Below are 25171 nucleotides of genomic sequence, written 5' to 3'. Positions count from 1 at the left end.
GGTTTACATTGAACTGTAAACTCATGGGAAACTGCTGCAGATCCGCAGCGTTTTCCGCAGCGTGTGCACATACCTTTAGAATTAGGCTATGTGCACACTGTGCGGATTTGGCTGCGGATTGGCCGCTGCGGATTCGCAGCAGTGTTCCATCAGGTTTACAGTACCATGTAAACATATGAAAAACCAAATCCGCTGTGCCCATGGTGCGGAAAATACCGCGCGGAAACGCTGCGTTGTATTTTCCGCAGCATGTCAATTCTTTGTGCAGATTCCGCAGCGTTTTACACCTGTTCCTCAATAGGAATCCGCAGGTGAAATCCGCACAAAAAACACTGGAAATCCGCGGAAAATCCGCAGGTAAAACGCAGTGCCTTTTACCCGCGGATTTTTCAAAAATGGTGCGGAAATATCTCACACGAATCCGCAACGTGGGCACATAGCCTTAGGGTTAGGGTTGGAATTAGGGTTGTGGTTAGGGTTAGGGGTGTGTTGGGGTTAGGGTTGTGGTTAGGGGTGTGTTGGGGTTAGGGTTGTGATTAGGGTTATGGCTACAGTTGGGATTAGGGTTAGGGGTGTGGGGGGTTAGTGTTGGAGGTAGAATTGAGGGGTTACCACTGTTTAGGCACATCAGGGGTCTCCAAATGCAACATGGCGCCACCATTGATTCCAGCCAATCTCGTATTCAAAAAGTCAAATGGTGCTCCCTCACTTCCAAGCCCTGACGTGTGCCCAAACAGTGGTTTACCCCCACATATGGGGTATCAGTGTACTCAGGACAAACTGCGCAACAATTACTGGGGTCCAATTTCTCCTGTTACCCTTGTGAATCTAAAAAAATGCTTGCTAAAACAATTTTTGAGGAAAGAAAAATGATTTTTTATTTTCACGGCTCTGCGTTGTAAACGTCTGTGAAGCACTTGGGGGTTCAAAGTGCTCACCACATATCTAGATAAGTTCCTTGGGGGGTCTAGTTTCTAAAATGGGGTCACTTGTGGGGGTTTCTACTGTTTAGGCAAACCAAGGGCTCTGCAAACGCAACGTGACACCCGCAGACCATTCCATCAAAGTCTGCATTTCAAAAGTCACTACTTCCCTTCTGAGCCCCGACGTGTGCCCAAACAGTGGTTTACCCCCACTCATGGGGTATCAGCGTACTCAGGAGAAACTGGACAACAACTTTTGGGGTCCAATTTCTCCTGTAACCCTTGGGAAAATAAAAAATTCTGGGCTAAATAATTATTTTTGAGGAAAGAAAACGTATTTATTATTTTCACGGCTCTGCATTATAAACTTCTATGAAGCGCTTGGGGGTTCAAAGTGCTCACCACACATCTAGATAAGTTCCTTTCGGGGTCTAGTTTCCAAAATGGGGTCACTTGTGGGGGGTTTCTACTGTTAAGCCGCATCAGGGGCTCTGCAAACGCAACGTGACGCCCACAGAGCATTCCATCAAAGTCTGCATTTCAAAACGTCACTACTTCACTTCCGAGCCCCGGTATGTGCCCAAACAGTGATTTACCCCCACATATGGGGTATCAGCGTACTCAGGAGAAACTGGACAACAACTTTTGGGGTCAAATTTCTCCTGTTACCCTTGGGAAAATAAAAAATTGCAGGCTAAAAGATCATTTTTGAGAAAATAATTTTTTTATTTTATTTTCATGGCTCTGCGTTATAAACTTCTGTGAAGCACTTGGGGGTTCAAAGTCCTCACCACACATCTAGATTAGTTCCTTTGGGGGTCTAGTTTCCAAAATGGTGTCATTTCTGGGGGATCTCCAATGTTTAGGCACACAGGGGCTCTCCAAACGTGACATGGTGTCCGCTAATGATTGGAGCTAATTTTCCATTTAAAAAGCCAAATGGCGTGCCATCCCTTCCGAGCCCTGCCGTGCGCCCAAACAGTGGTTTACCCCCACATATGGGGTATCAGCGTACTCAGGACAAACTGGACAACAATATTTGGGGTCCAATTTCTCCTATTATCCTTGGCGAAATAGGAAATTCCAGGCTAAAAAAATCATTTTTGAGGAAAGAAAAATTATTTTTTATTTCCATGGCTCTGCGTTATAAACTTCTGTGAAGCACCTGGGGGTTTAAAGTGCTCAATATGCATCTAGATAAGTTCCTTGGGGGGTCTAGTTTCCAAAATGGGGTCACTTGTGGGGGAGCTCCAATATTTAGGCACACTGGGGCTCTCCAAACGCGACATGGTGTCCGCTAACAATTGGAGCTAATTTTCCATTCAAAAAGTCAAATGGCGCGCCTTCCCTTCCGAGCCCTGCCGAGTGCCCAAACAGTGGTTTACCCCCACATATGAGGTATCGACGTACTCGGGAGAAATTGCCCAACAAATTTTATGATCCATTTTATCCTAATGCCCATGTGAAAATGAAAAAATTGAGGCGAAAAGAATTTTTTTGTGAAAAAAAAGTACTTTTTCATTTTTACAGATCAATTTGTGAAGCACCTGAGGGTTTAAAGTGCTCACTAGGCATCTAAATAAGTTCCTTGGGGGGTCTAGTTTCCAAAATGGGGTCACTTGTGGGGGAGCGCCAATGTTTAGGCACACAGGAGCTATCCAAACGCGACATGGTGTCCGCTAACGATGGAAATAATTTTTCATTCAAAAAGTCAAATGGCGCTCCTTCCCTTCCGAGCCTTACCATGTGCCCAAACAGTGGTTTACCCCCACATGTGAGGTATTGGTGTACTGAAGAGAAATTGCCCAACACATTTTAGGATCCATTGTATCCTGTTGCCCATGTGAAAATGAAAAAATTGAGGCTAAAAGAATTTTTTTGTGAAAAAAAAGTTCTTTTTCATTTTTACGGATCAATTTGTGAAGCACCTGGGGGTTCAAAGTGCTCACTATTCATCTAGATAAGTTCCTTGGGGCGTCTAGTTTCCAAAATGGGGTCACTTGTGGGGGAGCTCCAATTTTTAGGCACACGGGGGCTCTCCAAACGTGACATGGTGTCCGCTAAAGAGTGGAGCCAATTTTTGATTCAAAAAGTCAAATGGCGCTCCTTCCCTTCCAAGCCCTGCCGTGCGCCCAAACAGTGGTTTACCCCCACATATGAGGTATCAGCGTACTCAGGACAAATTGGACAACAACTTTCGTGGTTCAGTTTCTCCTTTTACCATTGGGAAAATAAAAAAATTGTTGCTAAAAGATAATTTTTGTGACTAAAAAGTTAAATGTTCATTTTTTCCTTCCATGTTGCTTCTGCTGCTGTGAAGCACCTGAAGGGTTAATAAACTTCTTGAATGTGGTTTTGAGTACCTTGAGGGGTGCAGTTTTTAGAATGGTGTCACTTTTCAGTATTTTCAGCCATATAGACCCCTCAAACTGACTTCAAATGTGAGGTGGTCCCTAAAAAAAATGGTTTTGTAAATTTCGTTGTAAAAATGACAAATCGCTGGTCAAATTTTAACCCTTATAACTTCCTAATAAAAAAAAATTTTGTTTCCAAAATTGTGCTGATGTAAAGTAAACATGTGGGAAATGTTATTTATTAACTATTTTGTGTCACATATCTCTCTGGTTTAACAGAATAAAAATTCAAAATGTGAAAATTGCGAAATTTTCAAAATTTTCGCCAAATTTCCGTTTTTATCACAAATAAACGCAGAATTTATTGACCTAAATTTACCACTAACATGAAGCCCAATATGTCACGAAAAAACAATCTCAGAACCGCTAGGATCCGTTGAAGCGTTCCTGAGTTATTACCTCATAAAGGGACACTGGTCAGAATTGCAAAAAACGGCAAGGTCTTTAAGGTCAAAATAGGCTGGGTCATGAAGGGGTTAATAGAGAAAAATATCAATTGCGCCTTTTTTCCCCATAATTTACCGATTCCTGTAAATAATCTAATTGCTGTGTTGTGCGGGTCATTACGATTATATTGAAACAAGTATGTCCGGGTTATTTACTTATTTGTGATGCTTATTATTGAAAAAAGCATTATAAATGACATTTTTTCATTATCAAGTGGTTTTCATTATTATTTTTTAGTAATTTTATAGGATGAAAAAATCTCTTATTCTCCTCTAGGACATAGAAACATCCATTATACACAGCAGTGTATTTCTATCAGTATAATCTGCCTGTAGTCAGAGCCTGAAATATAGATCAAGTACACAGAATTCTGCCAGTGCCTTCACCAGAGCTTGTGGCTCAGCAGCTGAAAGTACCTGTCTGTAATGTTGAGGCCATGGGTTCAAGATCTGGGAGCCTAAAGGAAAAAAAACATTTTTGTAATTGCTTATTATTTTTAATACTTTCATAGGAACAAAAATATATTTTTCTTCACCTCAGTATAGAGGCACCATAAAAATACATTGAAAATATGACTGATAACACCAAAACCTTTTCTCCACTCATGGTAGTGGTTGGGTGAAGCCACTTATTGTCAAACTACTGTGCTTTCTTTTTTTAAATCATAATGACAACCCAAAACATCTAAATGACCCTGGTCAAAAGTTCACATACCCTGGGGATTTTGGCCTGATAACATGCACAGAAGTTGACATACGAGTGGGTTTGAATGGCTTCTAAAGGTAACATCTTCACCTGTGACCTGTGACAAATGTCTGGAAAATTGTTCGGGATGCAAAGAAATACCCACAAGAAGTGGCAGACACAAGTGATGCTATCTGCATGATAAAGGTATATATCTATAATAGGAGTATGGATGCATTTACTGGCACATAATAGATTAATGAATAAAAAATAAAACAAATTAGGGTAGTGGATAACTTTTTTAATATTTGGTACAGAAACCTTTGTTTGAACTTAAAGAGGTCAGACATTTCCTGTAGTCCTTGACCAAGTTTGCACACACTGCAGCAGGGATTTTGACCCATTCCTCCATATAGATCTGCTCCAAATCTTTCAGGTTTCGGGGCTGTTGCTGTGCAACATTGATATTCAGCTCTCCAAAGATTTTCTATTGGTTTCAGGTCTGGAGACTAGCTAAGCCACTCCAAGACCTTGAAATACTTCTTACGAAGCCACTCTTGCTGTGTGTTTTGGGTCATCGTCATGCTGGAAGACCCAGCCAGGACCCATCTTCAGTGCTCCTACTGAAAGAAGGAGGTTGTTGGCCAAAATCTCGCAATCCATGACCCATCCATCCTCCCTTCAATACAGTGAAGTTGTCCTGTTTGCTTTGCAGAAAAGCACCCCCAAAGTATTATGTTTCCCCCACCATGCTTCATGGTTGGAACAGTGTTCTTCTTCCTCCAAATATGGCGAGAGGTGTTGATAGCAAAAATTCTATTTTTGTCTGATCTTGTTAAGGAGAGAATGTATGGCATATGAAGATATACTGAAATCAAACTTATATGGACGCTTTGCTTAATATTAGAGTCATGTAACTTTAAGGTTTTCTGATGCACTGTTATAAAACTTAAGCCTGTTTATTACCCTGTACCTCTAAGGCTATGCGCACACGTTCAGGTTTTTTCGCGGTAAAAACTCATTAAAAACGCATACATTATGCATCCTATTATTTAGAATGCATTCTGCATGTTTTGTGCACATGATGCGCTTTTTTCCGCGAAAAAAAACGCATCGCGGTAAAAAAGCAGCATGTTCATTAATTTTGCGGATTTTCTGCGTTTTTCCCGCTATTCTATGCATTTGGGAAAAACGCACAAAAAACGCGTCAAACACGTCAAAAACTAGCAGAAATGTCCGGTTTTTGTCAGGAAAATTTCTGCAAGAAATCCTGACGTGTGCATATACCCTAACTGTAGTTAGACAAGTATAAGATCTTGTAAATATTCACAGTTTAGGATTATACATTTCTAACTGCAGTTGTCTATATGCAGACTAAGTTTATTGTTAAGTTAAATAAAACATGTGACTAAAATTTGTTCTCAAGCTCCATCCATTCCAGATCCTGAGGACCTAAAGGAACCCACTGGATCCTGCCTGATGACTGAGTCCTCATCACCAAGAGGTTCAACAGACGTACCTAGAGATGACAGCCCATTCCAAGTCCTGTCTACTACCACAGCAGTCCATGGGTCCACGCTTCCCACTGCATGGAGATTCCAGATCCAGAGTCCAGTGGCGGCTGCCACTCTTCATCCGTCTAACACTTATCCTTCATCTAACCCAAGGGGTAGCCACTCATGAGAAGGGTATAGTCACATTCTGGTATAATGTCTCCACCCCAAGAGTAACATATCAATTTGACTATTGTCTAATAGTAGAATGCCCAAGCCCAATGGCACAGTTTGACATTTGGTTAAGTACGCAATTCATCTATGTCACCACTGCTGAAACAGGGGAAGGTTCAAACTGTGAGGATTGGTCACTTGTTGGGTGGCACACTGATGACAGTGACTGGGGACATCAACTAGACCAGGCCCTGCAACGAGGAGACAAATGGGGAATCAGCCTATTAACCCGCATGACCCTGTCCAAAGCCCCATTTTCAGATTCAATACTCCTCATCCATGCCACTCATTGCCCCAAGGAGGGATGCATAGTTTTGTACCATTGACAACCTCTCAGAGAATGACCAAGGGTTATATGTACTAGGCTCAAGTACTAAGCTTGGGAGGGAAAATGGTGACAAAAAAGGTAAATTTTGGCTAAGAAGCATAGATACCAGTGGGGGCACACAGGGGTACCTTATAGATTCGAAGCCAGGAACAAGACAACAGTTGGGCTTAAACCCACCAATCCCATAAATAAGAACATACAGTGGATAAACTACCTGTATTATAATCAACAACGGTTTACAAAATACACTGGGGATGCCTTAAAGACACGTATTGACCCATTAAGTTTGCAATAGCTATTTTATCTGTTTTGACTGTATTAGCCTTAATTCTATGCCGCATTAAGAAAATGATGATGATAACCATGGAAACCACAGTGACCATGCATGCCAACTTTGAAGATCCCCTAGATGAAAGATGCTGCTGTTAATCCGTGAGAGGAATGCCATATCCACATCCCCCGGAATATGTCTGCCTGAAGCACACCTTGAGGGAGAAACCAGGATCTGACATCCTCCTGTGCAAAGCCCGTTAGGAGGGGGTCCATCTACTAGAGATGGGTCATCTCGTGTATACGGTGAAAATTAGTTAGTTAGATTCCAGCATTTTTTAGGCAGTTAGGCCGGGAGGACAGATCGATAGGCTCGATGAGATTAGGGTTTTGATTTTGCATATCTCCAAAGGGGGGACTGTTAAGGAGAGAATGTATGGCATATGAAGACATACTAAAATCAAACTTACATGGATGCTTTGCTTAATATTAGATTCATGTAACTTTAACCCCTTCATGACCAGGGGATTTTTCGTTTTTCCGTGTTCGTTTTTCGCTCCCCTCCTTCCCAGAGCCATAACTTTTTTATTTTTCCGTCAATTTGGCCATGTGAGGGCTTATTTTTTGCGGGACGAGTTGTACTTTTGAACGACATCATTGGTTTTAGCATGTCGTGTACTAGAAAACGGGAAAAAAATTCCAAGTGCGGTGAAATTGCAAAAAAAGTGCAATCCCACATTGGGTTTTTGTTTGGCTTTTTTGCTAGGTTCACTAAATGCTAAAAATGACCTGCCATTATGATTCTCCAGGTCATTACGAGTTCATAGACACCAAACATGACTAGGTTATTTTTTATCTAAGTGGTGAAAAAAAATTCCAAACTTTGCTAAAAAAAAAAAAAAAAAAAATTGCGCCATTTTCCGATACTCGTAGCGTCTCCATTTTTCGTGATCTGGGGTCGGTTGAGGGCTTATTTTTTGCGTGCCGAGATGACGTTTTTAATGATAGCATTTCGGTGCAGATACGTTCTTTTGATCGCCCGTTATTGCATTTTAATGCAATGTCGCGGCGACCAAAAAAACGTAATTCTGGCGTTTCGAGTTTTTTTCCCGCTACGCTGTTTAGCGATCAGGTTAATACTTTTTTTTATTTGATAGATCGGGCAATTCTGAGCGCGGCGATACCAAATATGCGTAGATTTGATATTTTTTTTATTGATTTATTTTGATTGGGGCGAAAGGGGGGTGATTTAAACTTTTATGTTTTTTTTATTTTTTTCACATTTTTTTAAACTTTTTTTTTTAACTTTTGCCATGCTTCAATAGCCTCCATGGGAGGCTAGAAGCAGGGACAGCACGATCGGCTCTGCTACATAGCAGCGATCTGCTGATCGCTGCTATGTAGCAGAATTGCACGTGTGCTGTGAGCGCCGACCACAGGGTGGCGCTCACAGCGACGGGCAATCAGTAACCATAGAGGTCTCAAGGACCTCTATGGCTACAATGGAGACGCATCGCCGACCCCCGGACATGTGACGGGGGTCGGCGATGACGTCATTTCCGGCCGCCCGGCCGGAAGCGGTAGTTAAATGCCGCTGTCTGCGTTTGACAGCGGCATTTAACTAGTTAATAGGTGCGGGCAGATCGCGATTCTGCCCGCGCCTATTACGGGCACATGTCAGCTGTTCAAAACAGCTGACATGTCCCGGCTTTGGTGCGGGCTCACCGCGGAGCCCTGCATCAAAGCAGGGGAGCCGGCATCGGACGGTATAGTACGTCCGATGCCGGTAAGGGGTTAAGGTTTTCTGATGCACTGTTATAAGACTTAATTCTATTTATTACCCTGTACCAGGATGTACCAAGATACACCTAGTATCCAGATAGACTTTAAAAGGCTGTGTAAATCCCCTAGTCTTATCAAGAGTAAATTTACCTGCACGTAGGTAAATTGATCCCCCATAAACCAAAGATCAGTAGAATGCGTGCATAGACAGATGTCAGCCTGACCTAAAGCAGCCATTAGGGCGATAACGGTACAGAAATAGACTAAAAGCAATAATCATTAGAATAATGGTCCTATAGTAATAACGATAATAACATAGAACATGTAAGATCAAAAGTGACTTGTGGTAATTATTAAGTTGGAAAAACCCATGATGTAATGTGCTGGGACTGCCTGATTTTTCTTATAAAAAGAGCGGTCCGACCAATAAAGATCAGGAATCTTTTGAGACACAATTGCTTGCATTTGTATCCTGATTTCTCCGGCCGTAAAAGCTCAATTTGGCGGCAGACAATGAAGATGAGAACACACGCATCCCGTGTGCCCTAACAATCTTACCACATGACCTTCTACATTGCCTCCTCTGGATCATCCAGATGGCCATTGGTGAACTTGTAACGGGCCTTGACATGTGCTGGCGTAAGCAGCAGGACCTTGCGTGCCCTGAAAATTCTTAATCCATGATGGCATAATGTGTTTTTAGCACTACTACGAGAACCGCTGCATGGTGTCCCCTTCCCCCTCCATGCTGGAACGCCGGCTTACTCACTGCCCCGGATCCTTGTAGCAATCATCTGCATTCTCCTGCTTCCCGGTTCTGTGAGTGCGGAAACAACCGGCGGCACACCTAGTACGCATGTGCACACACTCCCCCATTCTTAAAGGGGCACAGCAAGCATATACTAAATGCCCTCAGCTTGTTGTTCAGAGCTATTTAGTAAAATTACTACACCTATAAAATGGCTTCCAGCCAATTTCTGGGAGTCATCCTGTCTCTATTCTCTGTAGTCAGCCGTGTGTGTGAAGCTGTGGTAATAACCCCAGCGGCACTGAAAACACACTCTGACATCACACTAGCAGCAGGGCAGGCCTGCACCTCCAAGGCATATAAGGAGAGGTCTGGCCAACCGTGCAGCTTGGATAAGCGGTAATTAAATGGAACCGAAGCGTCAGGAAGGACACAGGCAGTAGCGTAGCTACTGGGGGGGCAGAGGGGGCCTTTGCCCCGGGCCTTGTCACATGAAGGGGCCCACTGGGAGCCGGCACTGCCACTTCCGTCATGAAGCACAATACAGCACAGGAGGGGAGAGCAGCAAAATGCCTGTTCTCCTGCCTGACGGAGATTCTGCACGCTGGTAGCACAGTGGCCTGTTGCAAATCTCTCTCCTGCACTGTATTGTGCTGACCTCAGGAGCTTCTCCAGGGCTGCAGGTTTCTTCCCTCTGTGTGCTCGCTGGGATTGGCTCAGGGTAGGCACGCTGGGTCCTAGTGCCCACCTGCATTTCACTCAGACACTTCCTGGTCCTGCTGCAAACGTCATTGGTAAGTGGGGATGACATGTACTAGATTGATAGACATGTCATAGTCACTGGGGGATAAATGTGAGAGGATGGGGGTATTGTGGGGCTTAGGTGGGGAGGGGGACAGGGCACTGGGGGGTGAATGTGAGAAGATAAGGGTATTGATAGGGCTGAGGTGGGTGAGGGGGCGACAGGCACTGGGGTGCTGATTATTAGATGGTTACCAGATTATATGCACTCCATCACATGTAATAGTTGCTCTCTGGGATGGGGAGGTAGCGGGCTTATTATACTAACCAGCTGGGTAAGCCATAAGCTACATCACATTTAAGCATCACTCCAACATTTTTTTTTATTTGACTGCTGGAGTGGCGCGATAAGGGTATGTGCACATATTGTGGATTTGGCTGTGGATTCGTAGCAGTTTTCCATGTGGTGTAGAGTATCATGTAAACCTATGGAAAACAAAATCCGCAGTGCATATGCTGCAGAAAATTCCGCGTGGAAACGCTGCCGTTTATTTTCCGCAGCATGTCAATTCTTTGTGCGGATTCCGCAGCGTTTTACACCTATTCCTTAATAGGAATCTGGAGGTGTAAAACCGCAGGTGAAATCCGCTCAAAACCAACAAAATCCGCAGTAAATCCGTGGGGAATCCGCAATGTGTGCACATACCCTAAGAGGTGCAGTTACAGCTGCTGCTCTATACTCAGAGCGGTGACTAAAACCGTGCCAGCGCCACCCCTGAGGCTGCAGTGAGGAATAAAGCTAATTTCCTCCTGGCAGTGTGACTCTCAGTGCAGGAGACACACAGTGTCAGAACACTGTTAACTATTATATTGTGTTTTGGGGGACCAATGGGGACATCATTCTATGTATAGGGGAACTCTAATGGACATCATACTGTATGTACGGGAGCTGTGGGCCCATCATACTGTGTATAAGAGTGCTGTGAGCACACCATACTGTGTATAGGGGAGCCGTGGGGGCATTATTCTGTGTATAAGGGAGCAGTTAGCTCATTATACTGTGTACAGGGGAATTGTGGGGGACATCATACTGTATATACAGGAGCTGTGGGCACATCATACTATGTATAGGGGAGCTACGAAGGCATTACACCGTGCATAGGTGAGCTGTTAGCCCATTATACTGTATATAGGTGAGCTCTGGGGGGCATTATACTTTCTATAGCGGAGCTCTGTCAGCATAAAACTGTGTATAGGGGAGCTGTGGGCTCACCGTACTGTGTATAGGGGAGCTGTGGGCTGATCATACTGTGTAGAGGGGAGAAGTAGGGCTCATCATACTGTGTATAGGGGAGCAGTGGTGACATACTGTGTATAGGGGAGCTGTGTGATCATTATATTGTGTATAGGGGAGCTGTGGGATCATCCTATTGTGTATAGGGGAGCAGTGGTGACATCATACTGTGTATAGGGAAGCAGTGGGGACATCATACTGTCTATAGGAGGGCTGTGGGGGCATTATACTGTGCATAGGAAAGCTGTGGGCCTACCATACTGTGTATAGTCGAGCTGTACACGGAGGCTACTTAGGGGACATTATTATATGTTAAGTGGGAACTTAAACATTATTGTTATATGGGCACTCAGAGTACTGAGACCATCAAAATTTCATGTGTGGTATTATTACTTTTTAGGGACAAAATGTGAAGAGCACCATCACAGGGCATTAATGTTTTCTAGGGGTGAATTTTATTATCTAGAGGGCACAAATGAGTCATTATTACTATGTAAGGGGCACAGTGGTGGCATTACTATGTGGGGCGGCACCATTATTGTACCACACAGCAGGTGCTGTAGGACACATATGGCAGCAGCAGCTCAGTATTGGGGTATCAGCAGAATGAGGAGTTTGTGCAGGTTGGGGATAGATGGGGACGGGGCAGGAAATGTGAGAAGTCTGATGTGTCATCATAATTTCTGCAGACGAGTCCTGGGTGGAGAAGTTGTCATGTCGGTCTGGGCCAGATGGAAAAGACGAGAAAAGTGAACAATTCTATCAGAAAGAACGTCATCTGTAAGTTATTATCTGTAACTGTGCTGTGATCTCTTATATGGTCTGTAGGACTGGTATCTACCAATATATGATCCTCATATAGTAGTATGAATGTTTATTTTTGTATATAGATATATTTTCTTTCAGTCACAGTGCGGTCAACTGCTGATATTCCCCTATGCTCACAATTAGGGTGCACCATGTAGCTGTAGTCAGGGGTACCTGGTTAGGGGCCCACTCAGATTTTTCGCCCCACCCTAAGCTGAAACCCTAGCTACGCCTCTGGACACAGGTATTGTCACTTAGATACTCATTGATCATGTTGTTCAACTTCTGCCTGCTTTACATTGTTACCAGTCCACATAGTCCTTGCTGATGAGCCGATTCATTGAAGATGGCCCAGTTTGTGGACATTTTCCCCCCACCTCTTTTGTATCTGCTGGGCGTGTCTCTCCGCATTAATGCATGCTGTTGCAAAAAGCTGGTACCTCTGCTGCCAGCGGTGTCTTAGTCTGATGTTGTCATCAAATGATCGACAACAGCCCTCTTGATGGATTCAATTGTGAAACCTCTTGGTGACTGCAACAGTAGCTAAGGAAATTTGTCCTTGTACTGTGGATCGACAAAGGTGGCCAACCAGTATAGGTTGCTGTTGAAAATGTGGATCACGCGAGGGTCTTGGGACAGACAATTAGACACGAACTGTACCATGTGTGCCAAACTGCACTGAGGCAAATGTTCTGTGGCCCCAGAAGGAGAAACAATACCCATCCTCTCCTCACACTGACTCTCCTCCTCCTCCTCTCCAGCCCATCCATGCTGGACAGACATGAAGCTGGGGTTGGGAGTCCCCTTTGTACCACATAAAAATAAGTTCTCTCCCTCCTCATCACCCAATCTTGCCTCATCATGATATTGGCTGGGCTGGGTAGGATCACCCAGTGTGTAATCTTGCTCCATACACTGATGATGGGCACTCAGATTGTATGCTTAGATTATGCAGTGATTCTTTCAACGTACATAGCATCGGGATGATAAAGCTGATAAAAGCCTGATCACCACTCACAAGGTTGGTGCAGTACTCAAAGTTATCAAGCACCTCACAAATGTCAGCGATCCACACCCACTCGACAGTTGTGTTTTGGCTGAGTCGCAGTCTGACGGGCATGTTTAAGCTGGTATTCAGAAAGTGCCCCCTTCTGCTCACTAATCCTTGCCAACATAAATGTTCAGTTCCACCATGTGGTCAGGTTGCAAATGAGTCGGTGATTTGGCAAATTAAATTGCTTTTGAAGCGCTGCAAGATCGGCAACAGCGGTAGAGGAATGGCGGAAATGGGCACAAATACAGCGCACCTTCTCAAGTAGGTATGGCAAGTCAGGGTATGTTTTGATAAATTTCTTAACCACTAGGTTCAGCACGTGAGCCATGCAGGCACGTGTACCAGCTTCACAAGCTTTAATGCCGCCACCAGGTTACGCCCATTATCGCAGACAACCAGACCAGGATCGAGCTGCAGTGGGGAGAGCCACTGATCGGTCTGTTGTTTTATTCCATTCCAAAGCTCTGCTGCAGTGTGTGATGTTTGACCTAAACAGATCAGCTTCAGCAGATCGTATTGCCGCTTTGCCGATGCCCTGCTGCACAGTTCACAACTTGGGAGTGATGTGGAGGGTAATTCAGCATAGGATGAGGAGGTGGACGAGTAGGAGGAGGAGGGGAGACGACGTATATAATGATGCAGAAACCATGAGCAAGTTTGTGCCCGCTATACGTGGCTTGGGTAGGATAACTGATGTTCTAGTTTGCGACTTTGTCCCACCCTCCACCAGGTTCAGCCAGTGTGCCGTGACAGAAATGTATCATCCCTGTCCACAACTACTTGTCCACGTGTCTGTTAGGTGGACCTTCCCAGTTACGGCATTGGTAAGAGCACGCTTTAGAACACGTGCTGGTGTAACACAGGGACGGCACACCAGGAAAAATAGTGCCGGCTGGGAACAGAGTATCGTGGGGCAGCCACAGCCAAGAGATCATGGAAAGACTGTTCCCACAAGCCTAAACGGCAAAATCTCCACGGCTAGCAACTTGGCAATGTGCGTGTTTAGTATTTGTGCTTGTGGGTGCATGGGTTGGTATTTACGCTTCCTTTCATAGATCTGGAATACGGACAACTGGACTCTTGGCTAGGACAAACAAGTGGATGGGATGGTTGTGTCCTGTGTCTCTGCAACCACAGCTTGTGAGCAGAAGGTATGAGCATCTGCTTCCTGGCCACCAGATTTGGAAGGATGGATCACAAGCGACATGGCAGTGGTTTGACCCGCACCCACTGATTTGGTACTCTGTTGTTCCGCCGATTACGGTGCTTGGCTGCCATGTGTTTACGCATACTGGTGGTGCTCTGTTTGCCTTTTCCTTGGCCTCTGCTCAGCTTCGTATGGAAGATGCTACAGATGGCAAGGTTTGGTTCAGAAGGACTATCCCAAAAAATTTCTAAACAGAGGATGAATGTCACCTTGCCTTGACTTGGGGCACAGAGGGATTGCTCTTGGCAACCATTGACACACTTCACACTCTGCTCAAACCAGTAGCCCTTGGTGCCTTTGTTGGTGCTACATATCCACCTTCTTCCTCTGTGTTGCTGTGTTGGCTATGCGTACCAACGGTCCAGGTAGGATCAGTGGACTCATCAAAAACCACTTGGTCGTACAAGTCATCCTCCTTCTGTGTTGACATTGTAGGCTGGCCAGATGGCCACTGTGTCTCATCATCAGCCTCCACCTCGAGCCGGTATAGCACGTGGCTGAAAGTGGCTTTCTTCTGACCGTGGGTTTTCAAATATTTGGCCATGAACGGACGATACCTCCTCACGTTCCCCTTCAATGTTGCGCATTGAGAGGCCAGACGCAACCAAAGGATCATATGTACCAAACATCATCGTAGTGGCCAAGCATGGGTCAAATGTTTCCTGTGACTGCTGAGGGGGGGAGGAAGTAGGAACAGGTTGAGGATTGGATGACCCAGCATTCTGTGTATCGACAGTAGATTGTGTGGTTGTGTAGGATTGGGTGCTACTAGAAAATTTCATTGAGGCCTCATCTGCCATCCAAGACTGTATCTGCTCTTGCTCTTCTGGCTTCCAGACACGTTTATGTTCCAGACTGGGAATTTTCGACAGGAACATAAGATGCATCAACCTTCTTCTGTCTCCCTGACTCAGCGCCTTGTCAGGCACCACTGACAACCTCACATCCACGTCCCTGTCCCTTCACAACAGGTTTTTTGGGAATTTGGGGTTTTTGTGACATAGGTTATAGACGTTCAGATGCAGATATTGGGGAACAAGGAACAGTTTGTGCTTTGTGGAAGGTAGCCCTACAGCCTAGTACTGCTTTGTGTTTTACAAACAGCACCGCAAGGGCAAAACAATTGAACTGAGTTTAACACCAAATATTTTGCTCGACAGTCACCACAGAAGACAACAAAGCTGGCTGCATGTCAGTTGTGCAGTAAAATGCCTGCTATTTGGTGTGCAAACAGCACTGTAAAGGCAAAAAAATTGAAATGAGTTTAACGCCGAATACTTTGCTCGACAGTCACCACAGAAGACAACGGAGCTGGCTGCGTGTCAGTTGTGCAGTAACGTGCGTGCTATTCAGTGTGCAAACAGCACCGCAAGAGCAAATAAATTGGCCTGCAGGGGTAAATGTGACCCAAAAATAGCTGAGAAAACTGTCACTACTCCTTGACCTTATACAGTACTTTCAGCAAGAGCAGAGATATTGAGGTTCTATGTATGTACTGCAACTCTCCTGCCTGTCTCCCTGTACTACTACAGTCACCTACTACTAGAATAGCTCTCACAAGAGCTTTTGCATTTTTTTAGATGATTTCTCTACGATTTCCAAAAGCACAACTCTCCCTAGCAGCTGCTCACACTCTCCCTATGCTAGCACTGGCTGTGTTTCAGATGCAATGTGCAGAAAATGGTGTCGGCAGGGCATGTATAGAGCTTATGAGTCATAGCCTACTATGATGACTCATCTATGATGCAGTGCAGCCAGCCAATCACAGTAATGCCACTCACAACTAAGAAGGCTGCGGCATTACTGTGGCTAATGCTGGGCGGAAGATACGAATATTGCAAGGCAAGTAGTGAAATACTCGCTAGGATTCGAGTACCGCATTACTCGCTGAGTACCGAATCCTAGCGCATATGCTCGCTCATCCCTAATAAGGAATCCCACCTTGACCCGATCAGAGGGGAAACTGGAAGCATTTGATTCGATGTACAGCAAGCACCGCTCCAGGAACCCTTGGCACTCCTTAGGATCTCCATAGTACTTTGGCAGATCCAAAGCGGTGTGCTTGTTGATTTCGTAAGCCAGAACTTGATTGAAGTTCACATCAGAAACTATGATTTGGGTAGATGCAGGAGTAGTCTGAACCACCATTGGGGAAACAAATTCATTCGGCTGCTCATGCAATAAATAATTATCTTGCTCCGAGAGCGAAGGACCTTGGGACTCAGAGGGGACCATGGCCTGAGCAAACTGTAAAGCTCGCGCCTGACTGGTTGGCACAAGCGTGGGGCGTGTGTTCCCACTGTGCCACAAACCAGACTACCCTGGAAGGGGCGTGACTAGGCAGCTACCTTGGTGTTCGCTGGAGCCTATGATGGTGAGGTCAGGCTTGTGCGGCAGGTAGCTGCCTGGTACCACTTCAGGGTGGTGTCTGGCTGTGGCTGCTGATCCCACTGGGAAACGGAACACTCGGATCGGTGCAGGCGAGTGTCAATAGGCAGGACTGGCAGGCAGGCAAGGCTTACACTCTGGCAAGACAGGGGAGCACAGCTGAGACTTTGGCAGGACAGACAGGCACGGTTTAGACACTGGCAGGCGGGCACAGCTAGCGGGACTGGAACTGGTACGGGTAGGGCAGGAACCTAGACAGGTATGCATGGTATATGGGATAGGTAGGGACTAGTGATGAGCGAGTATGCTCGTTGCTCGGGTGGTCTCCGAGTATTTGTTAGTGCTTGGAGATTTAGTTTTAGTTATCGCAGCTGCATGATTTAGGACTGCTGGACAGCTTGAGTACATGTGGGGGTTGCCTGGTTGCTAGAGAATCCCCACATGAAATCAAGCTGTCTGGCAGCCGTAAATCATGCAGCTGAGGTGGCTAAAACTAAATTTCTGAGCCCTAACAAATACTCGGAGACCACCCGAGCGTGCTCGGGAAAAGACGAGCAACGAGTATACTCGCTCATCACTAATAAGGACCTGTTCACACTGGATGTGCAGGATCTGATACAAGAGGGACTGGAATATGGACAGATAAGAGTGGGATACAGGAAGGGGTAGAGCAGGGACTGACTTGGAAAGGACAGAGACATGGACTGGAATGAGTGACTAATGGGGACAGGTAGAAACCTCTTCAGACTGGAGAAGCGAGGTCCTGCAGGGTGCGGGACAGGAGCAGAGCAGAACCACAAGGTTGCAGAGTGGAGAGTAGAACAGAGCCGCTGGTTGTGGAGCAACGAGCAGACCTGCAAGGAGCGGAGCAAGGCAGAACCGCAAGGAGTGGAGCAAGGCAGAATCGTAAGGAGAGGAGCAAGTCAGAACCACAAGGAGAGGAACTGAGAGCAGAGCAAAGCCGCAGTGTGCGGCGAACAAAGCAGAAATAAACACAGAGAGCGGAGCACAAGGATACACCCAGCAGGGTAGGAAAGGCTACAGACAAGGTTACAAGTACACACAGGTATAGGACTGAGTTCAGACTAGGTCAGGTACAGTAACAGATTTAGGATAGAGGGTACGGGCCAGGGTATGCAGCCCCCTGGAGGTGGAAACGAGAGTCACAACTACAGGCCAGGGTATGAAGCCCTCTGGGTGGCTAAAACAAGAGACACAGGAATACAGGACCTGGCAACTCAGCAGCAAGACACTAACTGGGAAAGAGCGTTGCTCAGGCATTCCCCTAGGGGTGGGAATGCCTTATGTACCTAAGGCCTCTTGGTAATTGGCTGGGTACATCTTAGGAAGGTGCACACTGACTCTATAAGAACCAGAAAGTACCGGCGCCGCCCCCCTATGCACACAGCCAGGAAGTATGCAAAGAACAGGCAGAAAACATGTGGCACACAGCATGGAGCCAGCAGAAGACAGAACTCACAGCATGGCCCGGAGTAGTTATGTGTAAGGTAGGTAGGGGATGGGAAGCCATGCAGTGATGCCGGCAGGATTGTTACATTGACTACTGTAATCATGTTATCCAGGTTCAGGAAGGAAGCACATGCAATGATTTCTTGTTGGTAGGTCAAATTTACCAATTGCTTGATATGTATTGGCTATGTGATGACATGAAAATTAGGCCCAGACTGTACACCCCTTGGAAAGGATGATGTGCTATGATAAAAGCCCTTATGCCCTTCCATATATTTGATCTATCCAGCTGGGATCAAGTACTCTGAGATGACCACCTACCCTAGAAGGTAAAAAGGGAACTACATACTCCGTGAGGGACCCCATATCTACATAGACACCTTTGGAGTCTCACAGGGAATACCTAATGAGTTCAAAGCTAGAAATGAGGTAACAGCTGGATTTGAATCAATCATCCCTATGATTGGGATAAACAAGAATGTAAAATGGATAAACTACCTATACTATAATCAGTAAAGGTTTGTTAATTTCACTAGTATGCTATAAGGGGACTCATTGAGCAACTAGGCCCACATCCATCATGGCCTTCCAGACCAGGATGGCCCTAGACATGATCCTGGTAGAAAAAAGTGGAGTCTGCAAAATGATAGATACTAACTCCTGCACTTACATACCTAACAACACAGCTTCAGATGGGAGCATATCCAGAACATTTAAAGGCCTTACTGACCTATCAGAATAACTAGCAGAAACTCAGGGGTAAAGGATCAATGGGTCACCTGGTTTGGGTGGTGGGATGGGTGGCAAAAAGCACTCACAAAATTTAGAATAGCTATTCTATGTATTTTGATTGTATTAGACTTAAGTCTATGATGCATATCTCCATGCCTTAAGAAAATTATGATAAAAACTAACGAAACCATGGTGATGACCATGCACACCAACTTCGATGATCTTCTAGATGAAAGATGCTGCTGTGAAACTGTAAGGAGAAGAATCCAGCTAGGTGTGCTTCCTCTGTGACAGGTCCAGGACCGTTGAGACTGTCACATATGTTGCAGGGGGGAAAGCTTAAGGCCCTGGACTGTTCCCGGTAGTTGAGAAAAGGGGGCGTGGTTAAGCTGAGGGAACTGCAGCGTGAGAATAATCTGACAGTTACGGCGGGTATGTGCAGCGTTCAAGAGGTCAGAGTAGAGGCTCCTAATGCGGAGTATCCGGAGAGAGCAGGCCTAAAACTTTAAGGCCAGAGGGCGATAAACGGAGACTGTCGTCAGAGCCTTGTACCGATATCGCTGACACTGCTGACCCTGAGACAAAGGGCCCGTGTACGGGACATAGCCTTGCAGACTGGAGAGTCGTATCACTCGTTGTGAATTTTATCCTGATAAGCTTCTAAACATTGCCTTGTGTATTCCTTCTCCTTCCAGACCCAAACCCGGCATCAGGACCAGAAGAAAACATTGCCCACAACAGGACCCAAGATGCCATCTTCTCCAGGACGCCATTCTCTCCAGGACAATACTGAATTTCCACTGCACCATTGCCTTGGCGCCTTTTGCACCCAGGGAATACACTGAGGACTGCGTCGGATTAATAAGTCTGTTTCCTCTGAACATATTGTCTTAGTTACTTGTTTTACTACAGTGTTCCTTCTTACAGTAATTTGTATTCAGAAAATTTCCACTGTAGAATTAAATCCCCTGTTAACCCTTGCTCTGACTACGTTCCGTTATTGCTTCCTATATGCCTGCTGTCTCCTTACAAAACCATGAGATGAATGTCATATCCACCTCTCCCGGAATATGTCTGCCTGAAACATGCCAAAGAGGGAGAGAGTAGGATCTGACTTCCTTCTGCACAAGTCTGTTAAGAGGGGGGGGTCTGTCTATCAGGGATGGGTCGTCTCATAAGCAGTGAAGAAAACAATTAAAAAAATACATCATGCAAAAGGACAGATCGATGGGCTCGACGAGATTAGGGTTTTGATTTTGCATATCTCCAAAGGGGGGCTGTTAACGATCTGTAAAGATTGAAGATATCCAAAAATGGACGTTTTGCTGAATATGTATAAGGCTAGGTTCACATTGCGTTAGTGGGTGTCCGCTGACGGAATCCGTTTCATAGCTGCACTAACGCTATGCAACGGATCCGTTAGCGCAACCATTGACCGCAATTATGTAGCGCATTGCTAACGCATGCCATTATTGGCATGCGTTAGTGATGTGCCGTTATTTTTGTGACGGACCTCGAACGCTGTCTGCAGCGTTTTTGGGTCCGTTCCCGCTAGCGCAGATAGAGCATCTGCGCTAGCGCGATTGCGTAACGCGATCCTTTTTGGCAATTGCGTTAACGCAGTCCGTTAGCGTATGCGCTAAACGGACTGCACTAACGCAATGTGAACCTAGCCTAAGAATCACAGATATTAATATGTGTATGTGCTCTAAGTCATACCTTTCAACAGGTTATATAACACTCAAGTGGACTCTGATATGACATGTCCACTCAGCTAATAAAGAATGAAGCAATACTTAGGAGAAAAACATTATCATAAAAGCCTATGAATATTAACTAAAGCCCTCCCAAAAGAAGGAGGACTTGGGGGTTTAACCACAGATTTACATTGATAACCTATAAAAGTATGTGCCTTCCGATCAATAAACGGATTTGCTGCTAGTGACTGTGTCGTCAATCACGAGTGGTTTTTCTCCATGCGCGTAAAATATCTCTCAGAGATACAATTTGGCCACAGATAATTAAGAAGATCACACCCTAGCGTGACCCCTTCAACAGTCCTGATGAAGAGGACTGCAGCACTTTGAAATGCGCTGACTGAATAAAGGATAAACTGCAAATACTTTCTGTCTGGACTTGGATCTATTATATGTGATATCAGCAGTGCAGATTATCAGCAAATTCTCGTTATCTGTGATTTCTTGGTCTGATGATCTGTTGGACCTGCAGCTGCTGGATTTATAAGCCATACAAATGTTGTTTATACACAGCTAAATCAGGTTAGCATAACCTTATTTATCATCTTCATCTCCTTCCGATTAAACGCTATTGCACTGTTTTTCTCCTCCTAGTTTTATCTACATCCCCTTTGGGAACCGCTTCTGCGATGTCTTGTGGTATGATCAATACAGGTCAAATGATATAAATAGGGGCAGTACACAAGCAAACTAATTATGATAACTGAACGGCAGATATTCTATTGTATACACATTATAAAAAAATAATATGAATACAGATTTCTCTGGAGTGTTACCGGAGTGTATTAGATTGAATGAAAAAAAATCAAATCCTTGGAAGATGACAACTTTATTGTATCTTATGTATAACAATAATGTACACTGCTCAAAAAAATAAAGGAAACACTTAACAGAATATAACTCAAAGTAAAATCAAACTTCTGTGAAATCAAACTGTCCACTTAGGAAGCAACACTGATTGACAATCAATTTCACATGCTGTTGTGCAAATAGAATAGACAACAGATGGAAATTATTGGCAATTATCAAGACACACTCAATAAAGGAGGGGTTCTGCAGGTCGGGACCACAGACCACATCTCAGTACCAATGATATCTGGCTGATGTTTTGGTCACTTTTGAATGTTGTTTGAGCTTTCACACTCGTGGCAGCATGAGATGGACTCTACAACCCACATAAGTGGTTCAGGTAGTGCAGCTCATGCAGGATGGTACGAAGGTTTGCTGTGTCTGTCAGCGTAGTGTCCAGAGGCTGGAGGTGCTACCAGGAGACAGGCCAGTACACCAGGAGATGTGGAGGGGGCCGTAGGAGGGCAACAACCCAGCAGCAGGACCACTACATCAGCCTTTGTGCAAGGAGGAAAAGGAGGCGCACTGCCAGAGCTCTGCAAAATGACCTCCACAGGCCACATTGTGCATGTATCTGCACAAACGGTTGGAAACCGACTCCATGAGGATGGTCTGAGGGCCCGACGTCCACAGATGGGGTTGTGCTCACAGCCCAACACTGTGCAGGACACTTGGCATTTGCCACAGAACACCAGGATTGGCAAAGTCGCCACTGACGCCCTGTGCTTTTCACAGATGAAGGCAGATTCACACTGAGCACATGTGACAGACAGGACATAGTATGGAGATGCTGTGGAGAGTGATCTGCTGCCTGAAACATACTTCAGCATGACCGGTTTGGCAGTGGGTCAGTAATGGTGTGGGGTGGCATTTCTTTGGAGGGCTGCACAGCCCTCCATGTGCTCGCCAGAGGTAGCCTGACTGTCATTAGGTACGGAGAAGAGATCCACACACCCCTTGTGAGACCATATGCTGGTGTGATTAGCCCTGGGTTCCTCCTAATGCAGGACAATGCCAGACCTCATGTGGCTGGAGTGTGTCAGCAGTTCCTGCAAGATTAAGGCATTGAAGCTATGGAGTGGCCCTCCCATTCCCCAGACCTGAATCCAATTGAGCACATCTGGGACATCATGTCTCGCTCCATCCACCAACTTCATGTTGCACCAGAGACTGTCCAGGAGTTGGCGGATGCTTTAGTCCAGATCTGGGAGGAGATCCCTCAGGAGACCATTTGCTGCCTCATCAGGAGCATGGCCAGGCATTGTGGGGAGATCATATATGCACGTGGAGGCCACACACACACACTACTGAGCATCATTTTGACTTGTCATGAGGCATTTCCACTGAAGTTGGATCAGGATGTAATTTGATTTTCCACTTTGATTTTGAGTATCATTCCAAATCCAGACCTCCATTGGATATTCATTTTGATTTACATTGAGAATTGTTATGTTTTATTGTTCTGAACAAATTCCACTATGCAATGAATAAAAATTTGTAACTGGAATATTTCATTCAGAGGTACCTAGGATGTGGTATTTGATGTTCCCTTTATTTTTTTTGAGCAGTGTATAACGATACCATGTAAAACTGAAAATATCAAAATATATGTTATACTGATGTCTCTTTGTAAAAACTGTGTAATTTTAATAAAATGATCTATTTAAAATAAATAAAGGAATTCGACCTACTGGTAATTCTGTTTCCAGAAATCCCTCAGGACAGCACCATGGAGGTAGTCCTTCCTTGACCTATAGCGTGACATGATCACAGAGAGGTTGAAAGGCCACTCCCTCGTCCACCCTCCAGTGTTTTTTCAAAGTACCACAGAAGGATGGATGGAAATGGTCTAAACTCACCCGTACAAACATCTATGTAAGAAACTCTTTAACTGCTCCATCTTAATATTGAGCCAATTTGACCTGATGGATGAACAAGTTGAGATAGAGAGGGACGGCACTCATACAATAAAAAGGGATTGAAGGTGCTCAAATAGGGTATACAGACCAAAATATCCAAAAATGGAAAAAACTTGGTACTCATATAGCAATAAAGCGTGAAAACGTTTTTTTTATTGTGCATCCATAAAGTGAATAGTTGAATGTTTTTGGTCCACATTCGGACCTTCATCAGAACTGGTTCAGTAGACAGAATGAAATCCTTGTTGTGTGTTGTCGTATCAACATTATTTTCAAGTTGCCCGGATAGGTCTTGTGTATTTCAGCTCACAGACTTGTGCGATTGAAGTCACGGAGGATATCTTCAGCGACTTCGGTCCCACAAGTCTGTGCGCTGACATAAACAGGACCTATCCTGGGATCCAGGCAACTTGAAATTACTGTTGATACGACAACACACAAGGTTTTCATTCTGTCTACTGAACCAGTTCTGATGAAGGTCCAGATGTGGACCAAAAACTGTCAACTATTCACTTTATGGATGCACAACAAAATAAACTTTTTTCACGCTTTATTGCTATATGAGTGCCAAGATGTTTTCTATTTTTTGATGGATGAATAATTTGCCAGAAAATCGATCTTGTGTAAGCCTAAAGACAAACATAAGGGAGGGAATGAGGGTGCTGTCCTGAGAGACTTCTGGAAACAGAATTATTGGTAGGTCTAATTCCCTTTTTCCATTACGTCCCTCCAGACAGCACCATGGAGAATACCAAAGAAATTTTCCCAGGGTGGATACAGAAGCCCAAGGACCAAAGTTCAAGTCAAAAACCAGGCTAGATATAGAAGTGATCTGAAAGATCAAAAGAAATATTGATATCTAAAGAAATCCAAAAAGATAAATCACCTAAGTGAGTGTCTCATATACAGCTCTGGCAAAAATTAAGAGATCACTGCACAGTTTTCTAAAAATCACCATCTCTACATGTCTGACAGCCATTCCATTCCATTTTCAGTTGAATTCCAACCAGAGTACACCTCACTCTACTTAATGTGCTTCTGATTAGGTGATCACCTGAACCAAATCTTATTTAACGAAGGAAAGTATAAAAAACACCGCTGTGGTGTTCATACTCCTCTTTGCAATAGGCAAGCAGGATAGTAAAACAAGTGCTACTAATATCCCAAAAGTAATAGGAATGAAAAAAAGAACTTTTAACTATGTCAAAGTAGTTGAAGAGTCTTGAGTGAGGAAAAGAAGGGCTCAATTCTGGCTTTACTAGCAGAGGGATACAGTGAGCGCCATGTTACCTCCATCCTTAAAATTTGTAAAATGGCAGTCCATTACAAGGTCAAGCAGCAGACATTGAGGACAACAAAGATACAGATCGACAGAGGGCAAAAGCGACTCTCCAGTGACTGGGCTGACCGTTATCTTATTTGAAGGTCACTCAGCAACCACAGGATGACATCAAGTGACCTACAAAAGGAATGGCAAATGGCAGCTGGGGTGAAGTGCATGGCAAGAACAGTTCTTAACAGGCTCCTAGAGACAGGCCTGAAGTCATGTAAAGCTAGCAAAAGCCTTTCATCAATGAGAAGCAAAGGAGAGCCAGGCTGAAATTTTCCAAAGACCACAAGGATTGGACCA

General features: G+C 44.8%; 1 long non-coding RNA gene across 1 annotated transcript; it reads left to right on the top strand.

The window, feature by feature from the left end:
• The first annotated feature begins 18203 nt into the window (after positions 1–18203).
• Positions 18204–19996, top strand: LOC138663333 (uncharacterized). Its single transcript, XR_011318163.1, has 2 exons — positions 18204–18322; positions 19712–19996. It is a non-coding gene; the product is annotated as an uncharacterized lncRNA (long non-coding RNA).
• The last annotated feature ends 5175 nt before the right edge of the window (positions 19997–25171 follow it).

This window comes from Ranitomeya imitator, chromosome 2, assembly GCF_032444005.1.
Source record: "Ranitomeya imitator isolate aRanImi1 chromosome 2, aRanImi1.pri, whole genome shotgun sequence".
Taxonomy (NCBI): Eukaryota; Metazoa; Chordata; class Amphibia; order Anura; family Dendrobatidae; genus Ranitomeya; species Ranitomeya imitator.
Note: the sequence above shows the minus strand (reverse complement) of the source record. Positions and strands in the feature narration are given on the sequence as shown.